Consider the following 11,337-nt stretch of genomic DNA (forward strand, 5'->3'; position numbering starts at 1 on the left):
TCAGCCAGGTGCACCCTGCCATTATCCTTCTCTACCAGCCCCAGCCACAATCACACCGGACTTCTGGAGAGCAAATTAGACACAACCGAGCTGTGTTGTGCCAGTCCTGCCACCTGTTGACAGCTCTTCTCCTCTTTCCCCTTGAGGGGCTCATACCCACACTGCACTCTCCCTTTTTTCTGTCACCATTTCCCCGTCTATTACTAGCAACTGGCGTTGTCTTTCCCATGAAACATCTAACTCTTTTTTTTCCCCTTCTTTTGCTCAAAAACCTCTGAAAACACTTCCTCTTACCTGCCCCCAACACTCTCCATCTGTGTTCGATCTGGGTGCCAAAACCAACCTCAAAAGGAGCTGATGAGCATAAGGGAGCTGTAGGGGCAATTCTACCCGTAGCACAGAACAGAAAAGCGAAATTGGAATAAAAAGCATTGCTGTCAACCTGGGAAGTCCTTGAAGGTACCCAGAAATTCTCTTCAGAATCAGTCCAGAAACTCGTGCCTTTCTTAACCTTTAAGAAAAACTTTCTCGGGCTTCCCTGGTGGCGCAGTGGTTGAGAGTCCACCTGCCGATGCAGGGGACACGGGTTTGTGCCCCGGTCCGGGAAGATCCCACATGCCGCGGAGCGGCTGGGCCCGTGAGCCATGGCCGCTGAGCCAGCGCGTCCGGAGCCTGTGCTCCGCAACAGGAGAGGCCACAACAGTGAGAGGCCCACGTACAGCAAAAAAAAAAAAAGAAAAACTTTCTCAAATACCAGTGCTCATGTTCAGTCACAAGTAGTTTCTCTTTTAATCCTTTTATTGCTGCTCATGAAGGGAAGAAACCCTGGGCTAGGTCACAGGTGTGGCCCTTTTGAGAGGTAGTGCTAGAATCACTGAGGCCCACGTATGTGAAGGTGGCCATCTTTCTTCTACACCGAACTGCTTCTTGGCACCCCATTCTGTGTGCTCTACAGAGTGGAGAGGATGTTGTGCTTACTGGACTCCTGCTTGTACCCACACTGGATTCCTCCCGTCTTTTGTCTTGCTCCCCTTCCTTTCCTCCCAATTTCATTGTTTTTCCCACTCCCCAACTTAGCACCATAAGATCTGGATTCAAATTCTGTCAGTACCACTTACTAGGTGTGCGGCACGGGGTACACCATCCTTCTGAGTCTCAGTGTTCCCTATCTTTAAAATGGGAGTAGTGAAAATACCAAAGTCATAAGGTCACTGTGAGGACTCAATGAATTAATAAGTTCAGAAGACAGTGATTGTGTGTGTCACACTTAGCACTGGGGCTGGCGCAGAGCCAGCACTCAACACCTGTTAGTTCTTGCTTTTAGCTCCTCCGTGTCTTTCACTTGTGCTAGCATGGGCTTGCCAGCAAACGTGGGGGAGTACTCCTTGGCCCCTTATGCGCCAGACTCATTCTCACTACTGCCAGAGGATGTGTTAAAGTAGCAGAGGAGAAGGGATGGACAAACCTTCATGGGGGTTAAGGAGCCTGCAGGACTTTTCCTGAGGGAGATTCACTTTTCCTCTTGCCTATTTTCCAAGCCTCTGTAACTCATTCAGGTCAGGAAGTAGCAGAAGCAGTTTAACCTTTGAGCACATTTCTATTCTTTACCTAAGAATAAAGGTACATTTTTAAATGTCTTTCTCCTGATTAGAAATGAGACGTGATTATTCAGGATATTTTGGAAAAACACAGAAAGGTTCAAAGATGAAAATCCCCTGAAATCCCCTCCGCCCAGAGATACTAATAACATTTGCCATCTTTTCCATGTGCATATATCTCTATGTTTGTTAAAAATGGACTCCTACCGGGCTTCCCTGGTGGCGCAGTGGTTGAGAGTCCACCTGCCGATGCAGGGGACACGGGTTCGTGCCCCAGTCCGGCAAGATCCCACATGCCGCGGAGCGGCTGGGCCCGTGAGCCATGGCCGCTGGGCCTGCGCATCCGGAGCCTCTGCTCCGCAGTGGGAGAGGCCACAACGGTTGAGAGGCCCGCGTACCGCCAAAAAAAAAAAAAAGACTCCTACCATTGTTGAACGTTTTTATCATATTTGTATGTTTTGCTTTTGTCACTTATATGGTGAACATTTCTCAAGATTGAATATTCATTGGAAATGATTGTACCATAATCCATCATGAAAAATATGATTATTTACATATATTTCGTGGTTTCCAATTTTATACAATTTACACTACCCTGAAAAATATATTTTTTATCAGAAATCTTTTGTCCTCAATTCCGAGTATTTCTCTGGGATTAATTTCTGGAGGGGGATTTTTGGGGTCAGAATGCAATGCACTTATTAAGACTCTTGGTAGATATTGCAAACTTTCTGCAGAAAGATTGTACTGCTTTACAACCCCATCAGCAAAGTCTGAGGGACCTAAAAGGCCCGCTTTTAGTCTTGACGTCCTGATGAAATAGCCCCTTTGGTATCTGAGTGAAGGTTGTAAGGGCTACCTAGCGAGCGTTCAAGAGGGATTGACCTTGCTCCCTGCTGCTTACTTTCTTCAGGAGAACCACCGCTGTATTCAAGAGGCATCGTGCTTCAAACAACTCCTATAGCCTGAAGTCATCCTGAATTTCTCCACCATCTTTTTAGTGAGACCCCAAAGGCACCTGAACTAAAACTGGCTTGCATGCCTCACGACACCCAGAACCCCACCGTCACCACCCTCATATGTTGCCTTCATAACACTAATTGCAAGTAGTAACTTTTTGTTCACTTGTTTCTTGTGTATCTCCCGCAGTATAATGTAAACCCCATGAGGGGCCATCTTACTTTTTCACGACTATAAGCTCAGCCCTGGCCCTCTGTCCAGCACAGAGCAAGTGCTCAATAAATATTGTTGAGTGACTGAATGATTCATCTTTGTCTTTCCTATGCCACACCTGCCCTCACCCCAGGTTTACAAGAGTAGTCTTGGGGGTCCATAAACAGATGTAAATTTTTAATAGTGACCTGCAGTATAGCCAGTTACTATATCACCAAGGAGCACTGAGTTTCTTGACTGACATAGTCTATTTTGTTAACAAAATTCACTGTTATCCACAAGCTGCCCAGTTTAGAAAGTCACTTCAAGGAGCGCCACCAACACCAGGTGATAGCTTGACCACTGGTGGGCTGTCATACTAGTTGTATGACGCTGGGTAAGTTACTTAACCTTACTGTGCCTCAGTTTCCTCATCTGTAAAACAGGAATACTAATGGTATCCTCCTCACATTATTTTCAGGAGGATTAATGAGCTAAAACACGTAAAGCACCTGGAACGGTGCCTTGCACACAGTAAGGACCAGGGAATATTCACCATCATGATTGCTGCTGTCCCACGGCCACCAGCCCTTGCATCACCTCCATCACCTCCATCAAAGTCCTCCTTCCTCAGCCTGACTCTCACCCCCAACCCATTCTTCCTTCTCACATCTCAGATTTCCGTCCTCCCGCTATAAAGATCTACCAAGCACCAGCTACAAGCCACCGTGCGAAGGGCTAAGGAAATGAGTTTGCCCTTCTCTTGGAATCTAGTCCAGGACACAGACAAGAAACAGGGCAGTCACGACACAGCATGAAAGGACCTAGGATGGGGGTAGGTGCACTGCCATGGGACCACCTAATCCAGGCTTGGCGAACCAGCAAAGCTTTCCTGCACAAAGTGACCCAGAAGATGAACAGAAATGAGACCACTTAGGGGGTCACAGGAGACAAAGGGTGAAGACGAAAATTATAGGAAGAGCCCACAGCAAGGCCCAGAGACAAGTGAGGAGAGACCAGTTCAGGGCAGTAAAAAAGCTTCTATGACAGGAAAAGAATGGGGGAGGTGCGGGGAGAGCAGGGAGTTCTGAGAGGTGATGATATTGACCCCAGCCTGGCCACATCATCCTGAGGAGCTTAAAGGCAACAGGGAACATCTGAAGGGTTTTGAGCTGGGTAGTGATGTGATCATATTTCCTTTTTAAAACATCACTCTGGCTGCTGAGGTTAAGAATGGAGGGTCTTCCCTGGTGGTCCAGTGGTAAAGAATCTACCTTATAGTGCAGGGGACAAAGGTTCGATCCCTGGTCAGGGAACTAAGATCCCACATGCCACGGGGCTACTGGGCCCACGACCCATAACTACTGAGCTCGTGCACCTCAACTAGAGAGCCCACGTGCCGCAAACTGCAGAGCCCATGCGCTCTGAAACCTGCACGCCACAACTACAGAGTCCACACACCCTGGAGCCTGTGCGCCGCAACTAGAGATAGAAAAAACCCGCACGCTGCAACGAAGAGCCCGCCTGCTGCAACTAAGACCCGATGCAGCCAAAAATAAAACTAAATAAATAGATCTTAAAAAAAAAAAAATAATGGAGCCACAGAGACCAATTAAGGGGCACCAGATCCAGGCGGGATGTCAGTGGGAACTGGGGATGGAAAGGGTTGGATGGTCTTGTGAGTATTGAGGAGGTGCAGTGAGCCAGACGTGGAGATGGACTGGACAGTGGTGGGGCTGGGGTGGGGGGAGGGAGTTACCCTCCCCTGGGCCCTGACCACTTGCCCCTGGGTCCTCCGGTGCCTGCACTCCTAATGCACACCCCCATTTGGCAGCCAGATTCTGCTTCCCCAAGTACCATCTTAAACTGGTCCCCTCTGATCCCCCAAACTCCCAGGATTCCTAATCATTGGCTTGGTCACCTCTGCTCACCTGGGAACATGGTGGCTCCCACTTCCATTCCTCATTCGCACGGTTGACCTGCCCGCTGTCCCCCTGCCTGGATGTGTCTTCCAGATCTTTCTCATCCTTCAGGTCTCAGCTTCAGCATCACCTGCTCAGAGAGGGCTCCCCTGAGCACCCCGTTATTCTCACAGCACTGACGATGAGCATGCGCTTGTGTTTGTAACCCACCGGCTCCCTCTTCACACACACACTTCAAATGTCAGTCCGTGAGGACGAGGACCTTGGCGCCTGTTTTCCATCACTGCCCAGACTCTAGCCCTATGTCTGGCACACGCTGGTGCCCAATAAATATTTGTAGAATGAGGAACAGGTGAAGGAAACACACTTTGCTCCCAGCCATCAGTCAAGGCAATTCCCTTCATAATCCAACCCTCACGTGCCTCTCAACCTCCATCTCCAACCTCACCCCTACACTCCCACAAACCACCACAAACCTACGTGCACGCGTGCGTGCTCACACCCGCCCCCCACTTTAGGCTCAACAATGTGAACCTGGCTACAATTTCCCAAATACCAAACGTGGCACACATGGTTCCCCTATAGTCCTGTCCACGCAGTCAACTCCTCCTGGTCCTTCAAATCCCAGCTCAGACTTTACTGCTTCCAGGAAGCCTTTGCTCAGCACCTCATGCCAACTGAGTTACTCTCCCCCTTCCTCTCTGCTCCCTCTGCGCTGTATTTATTGCACCTGTGTGTCATCATTGCCTTGTATTTAAATTCTCTGCACATCTCCCCTACTAGACTTGACAGAGGGCAAGTCCTACCTTTCAACTCCGGAAGCCCAGTCCTCTCAGGGTTTTTGGAATAATAATGCTTTGTTACACAGCTTACCACACCCCTCCTCTCCCTCCTGAAAGACCTGCGCCAACCTCCCAAGGCCTTGGCACAAAGGCAGCTCTTCTGCTTTCAGATGTGACGCTGACTGTTGATTTGGTCAGCCTTGTCCTTGCCCTTCAACAGCCAAGGGCCAGCAGCAAATCACAGCTCCTCCCTCCCCATCGTCCCCAACGTTTTCATACAAGTAAAAGTAAATACAAAAATGGACATCCCAAACCAGATGCAATAGCAGTGGCTTCCTCTGGGGGGTGAGGATAGGGCGCCTGAGGTCTGAGGACGGAAGGTTTGCTTTTCCCTAAATGCTCTTTGTTGAGTTTTTACTATGGGAATGTATTCGTTTTTCAGTTACGTTGTAATAATAAAGTAGTTACTAAACAGCATGTGCATCAAGGGCAGGAAGCCTTAAGAAGGAAAAGGCACCACAGGTCAGACCCTCAGGGAACGTATGAAGGGGATGGGGCCACCCAGACGGGGAAGAGGCAGCTGAGGCCCTATTTATTTATTTATTTATATATAAATATTTATATATTTATTTAGTGGTACGTGGGCCTCTCACTGTTGTGGCCTCTCCCGTTGCGGAGCACAGACTCCGGACACGCAGGCTCAACGGCCATGGCTCACGGGCCCAGCCGCTCCGCGACATGTGGGATCTTCCCAGACCAGGGCACGAACCCGTGTCGCCTGCATCAGCAGGCGGACTCTCAACCACTGCGCCACCAGGGAAGCCCGGAGGCCCTTTTTAGAGCCATCTGCTTCCCCATCCTCCTGTCCTTCTGCATCCTCCATCATTGGATGAACATGCAGAGACATCACCATGCTCGACACCAGCAAGAAAAGAAAAAGTTTTGGCCAAATTATACACCTGTTAAACACGCCCACTATCAAGATATAGATCATTTCCATCATCCCAGAGCATTCTTCCTGCTTCCTTCCTGTCAGACTAACCCTTACCCAGTAGGCAAACAGGGAAACAGTGTTCTGATTTTTATCACTATAGATTAGCGTTGCCTATTCTAGAACTCAATAGAGATGAAAACGTACAGCATATGACTTTTAGTCTGAGTTCTTTCACTTAGCATACTATTTTGAGGTTTATCCATGTTGTTGGGTGTTTTAAGAGTTTGTTCGTTCTTATTGCTGAGTACTCTTCTATTATGTGAAAATGGCACAATTGTTTTTATCCGTTCTCCTGTTAATGAACATTTGGGTTGTTTCCAGTCTGGGGCTCTTAGGAATAAAGTTACTAAGAATGTTTTTAAAAAAAGAAAAAGAGGGGGGAATTGGGACCATCACTGAATCTATCTGACCCAAGGGTGACAGATATCATCCTACAGGGGCAGGAGAGAAATCTCACACACCCATAAGTCACGCATCTTGGGTCCTGGCTATTTGAGGCCATGTCCCTGGGCTCTACCAATGAAGAGGGCAGTAAGCCTTCCAGGGCCTTCCAGGGCTGCAGATGTGTAAACGGCTGCCCACATGCAATGCAACAACTCATCATCAACACAAGCACTGGGTACAAATGTGAGTGGAAAGTAAGGATTATTTTCCAGCCACAGCTTCAATCGGCCAGTGTCTCTGGGACTGTCTCTCCCCATCACCCCCTCTGCACATTAAGGACCCAAAGCCTGGCAGGCCCAGCTCCCAGCCACCTGAGGGGCCTGGAACACACACTCCTTTCTTCAGCACTGAGTCTAGGGACCACCTGGTGACCTGTGCCACCTCTTCTCCCAGGAGAAAGTAGCTTCTTTTTGTCCAGAGTGTTAGAGAAAGGAGACCTCTCCGTGGGCTAGAAAACAGTTGCCTTGTTTGTTTTTTCCCTCCCCTTCATGAACCCAGGTTTTGAAAGTCCTGCATTGAACCTACCTTGGCTACTTACATCTCTTCATAATTATGCACAAGGCAACAGTTGTGACAACTATAACTTGACACTTGGCAACGCAACTTGGTCCCCTAAATAACTGCCAGCACGGGTATAAAACCTCCTGCAAAAATGGCGGCCTGGTGGCTATTAGGGACGGGTATAAAACCTCCTGCAACAATGCGGCCTGGTGGCTATTAGGGTGATTTACTCTGGACTACATCAAGTTCAGAGGCTGGGAAAGAGAGCAGAGCCTGAAATGGTCTTTCACACTTGTGTCGTGAATTCAGATCACAGCTTCAAAGGTGGTGCCAAAGTGTGGTAACCCAAAGTCAAGGGGCCTAGGTTTTGTTTTCCAGGGCAAAGGGACACCATCAATGATGGGAGAGTTCTGCAGAGTGACCCAGGGATGGGTTCCCGGCCACCTCTCCCCTCGCTGAATTCCCTTGGCCTCAAGGAAGGGACATAAAAGGTGTCGGTGGCCCCCATGCTCGGTAAATCACCGGGTGTGAACCCAGACAGGCTGGGTGATGGCCTTCGGGGGCCCCTTCTCCTGGAGGCTACACCCAGCAGGCCTCATGCTCAGTGACCTCACTGATGGGTCACCAGGAGTGTGACCACTCGGCCTGCTCAGCCACCAGAAGGGACCTTTCCCAGGGTTAGGAAGAGGTGACAGGAGACACGTCCTCAAGTCCCCCAAAGACATGGCCTCGGCTGTCTCTTTGGGTAGGAATTTTACTTCACAGAGCTCTTAGGAAAACACCACATGCCGATACTGACAGCTTAATCATCCTCCAGCGTTCACTGAGCTCAGGCTTGATGCCAAGAAAAGTGCTACTGGAAAAAAAAGATTTTTTTTCAGGACCAAAAAGACCAATGGGAAAAAGAAGTGGATATATTGCATTAGAAGCAATTATCAAAGTCATTCATCAACAACAGGTCCCACCTATTAAGGGAATACTTTGCTCCAATATTGACCTCGAGAGGTAAATATGGTCGGAATTGCCATTTTACAGGAGACAGCGGTCAAGGAACTCTCCCACAACCTCACCACCAGCTGCATCTAGGTGGGTGCAAGCTTTCACATTACATTGCCACATTTAAAAATTCAGCACTGGGGGGACTTCTCTGATGGCACAGTGGTTAAGAATCTGTCTGCCAGTGCAGGGGACACGGGTTTGAGCCCTGGCCCAGGAAGATCCCACATGCCGCGGAGCAAGTAAACCTGTGCGCCAAAACTACCGAGCCTGTGCTCTAGAGCCCGCGAGCCACAACTACTGAGCCCGCGTGCCACAACTACTGAAGCCCACGGGCCTAAAGCCCGTGCTCTGCAACAAGAGAAGCCACCGCAACGAGAAGCCCACGCATGGCAATGAAGAGTAGCCCCCACTCGCCGCAACTAGGGAAAGCCCGTGCACAGCAACAAACACCCAACACAGCCAAAAATTAATTAATTTAAAAAAATTTAGCATTGGGGAGGTGCATTTACACTTAGTGATCAGGTCCTTTCAAGCACAAAGAACAAGTGTTTTAACAATTTTTATGCAATTTTGGAAAAGAAACGTCTTTCTCTTCATTTTACTCAATATAGTAGAAAAACAAGTTGGCATGAACTCTATCTTAAGCCTAGATATTTACCGCGTGGCGAGAGTTAAGAACCAGCTGGTGATCCAAGGAAGTCCAGGGCCTCAGGAGACCTGGGGTCCAAGCCCTCCTTGTCACTCACTTGCTGTGTGACCTCAGTCAACTCCCTTCCCTTTTTGATGTCTCAGGTTTATCTTCTAGGATGAGGAGGCTTATTTCTCAGGTTCCCTCCCACCCAGCTATAAAGTTGGAGTTTTAATACATGCGCTGGGAGGGGAGCCTGCCACCCAGACACCCCAGCCCAAGAGAGTAAAGTTATTCAGGGCCCTTTCTACTTTATCTTGCCTCATGTGCTTGTTGAGCTAGGTTTGCACTATATTGGAACCATAGAAAAGCAGCAAGTTTTATGTAGCAGAGCTTCTGCCATTAATACCACAGAGTGGCCTAGTCCCGGGATGGCAAATAGGTTTTATTTTGTTTGCATTATATCAATCAGGGTTGAGTCAGGGGACAGAAATCACACCAGGTATTTTTATAGACAGAATTTAATATAAAGAATTGTTAACTAGGCAACCCAAAAAGTAAAAAGAGAACTCTAGGGTATCACGGAGGTTGCAACTGCAGGAGTAGCTATACCCCTACAGCCAGGGCCCAAAGGGAATTAATAAAACATAGAAGCTTGGAGGAGGGTCCCTCAGAGGCAAGACTCAGACCGCTGAGGAAGGGGCTGGCAGACTGGTGCCAGTGTCTCTAAAGGAGCACAAGGAGGCTGGTTTTATAGGTGTGTTGGGAAAACTACAAACTGGGTTCAGCATTTACTACAGGAAGAAACTGCCACTGCTGGAGTGAAGGACCGTTGCCCAGGTGACACGCACAAGAACACAACCAGACCCCAAGGAGCCAGTCCCTTCCGTCCCCAAGCCTGGCAGCTTCCCTCTAGCTCCCCCTGCTGGGCAGAGTCCCAGCCCCAGCATCCCAAAGCAGGTATGGAAGGGTGAGGTTGGAATTGAGAGACAGGCATCTGGGCTTGCTACCTGGCCCAGCTACCTGGTTATTGCTTCTGGAGTGCAATACTGAGGCTTATGAAGGCTAGTCTAGGCTCAGCAGAAAAAAACTCTCGTGACAAATTGGTGATGTGGACCAGAAGCCTAGAAAAGAGAAATGGTGGCATGAATACCATGTATTTGCCCTTCCTCTGTTGACCAAATGACCTACCACAGTGAGCATGAAAAGTGAGTGCTACCTCCCAACTCCCAAGATCATGGACAGCTGGGCGGGCAAAGTGAGCTGCAGAACCAAGATGGCGACCCACCAGACCCACTCCTGTCCCTCACGGCCAGCGATCACTCACCTAATGTTCATGATTAGGTTGTTGTGTCCAGAATCTGAAAGTAAATTCTAGACCCATCACCCAGTGATTTCCAGGGAACTGTTGTTTAGAGCAGGAGAGGGATGGTTTGAAAGGATGACCCTGACTACTGCCTTAGCCCCAGCCAAGGATATTCTTCTCATAGGACCATGGAAGGGCAAGAGTGGAGGATGGGGGCAGAATCTCAGACAGCACCGCAGGCCAGGCTCCCCCACAGGGCCTCAGCCTAGAGAAGAGAACCCATCACAAGGCTGGCAAGGCTTTGGAGTCAGGTAGCCCTGTGCTCAAATCCCAGGTCAGCCACTTTCTTGGTGTTTAGATTAAGTAACAGATACAATCTCTGTTCATAAATCAGTTAGACAAAAAAGATCCATTCGTATGTTTTGAAAGCACAACTTCATTTCTATTTTGCATAAGAAACGATGATTCTAGACTTTTCTGGGAGTGTTCCAGAAGGGTTTCAGTGGTGGTGGGAGCCAGCTTGCCCCAGCTCATGAGAGCAGACTGTACACAGCTTTTCCCAACTCTGCAAACAGTGACCTCACGTTGGTAGCTTGAAATCAGCCGTGATGGAGCAGTTACACCACAAAATCAGCAAGTGCTACAAAATCAGGTCTTCTTTCTTTTCTTTGAAAGCCAGTTCACCAGACTCCACTGGTCCCCTTCCTTTCCCAGGGCTTGCATTCAGGTTGGGAGGGGAAGAGAGGGGAGGGCAGATCTGGTAATGATGGCATGGCTCCGCACAGCTCACCCCCAGGATAACCCTGTTCCCGTCTGCAAGGCATCTGCAGAACACTTCTCTCTTCCCCCTTCTGTGCCATCTCCACTGAAGGAACCCTCTGGGAGGCTGCCCCCTTGTTCCCTCACTTACGACTCACCACAAAGCCCTTCCCTGCAGTTCTGGGGGGTAGGGGTGTTTCTTCACTCTCCTTACCTCCTACCCCAGCCCCAGGAAGCTTTTTTTTTTTAGTG

Source organism: Stenella coeruleoalba (genome assembly GCF_951394435.1).
Source record: "Stenella coeruleoalba genome assembly, chromosome: 16".
In the NCBI taxonomy this organism is placed as follows: Eukaryota; Metazoa; Chordata; class Mammalia; order Artiodactyla; family Delphinidae; genus Stenella; species Stenella coeruleoalba.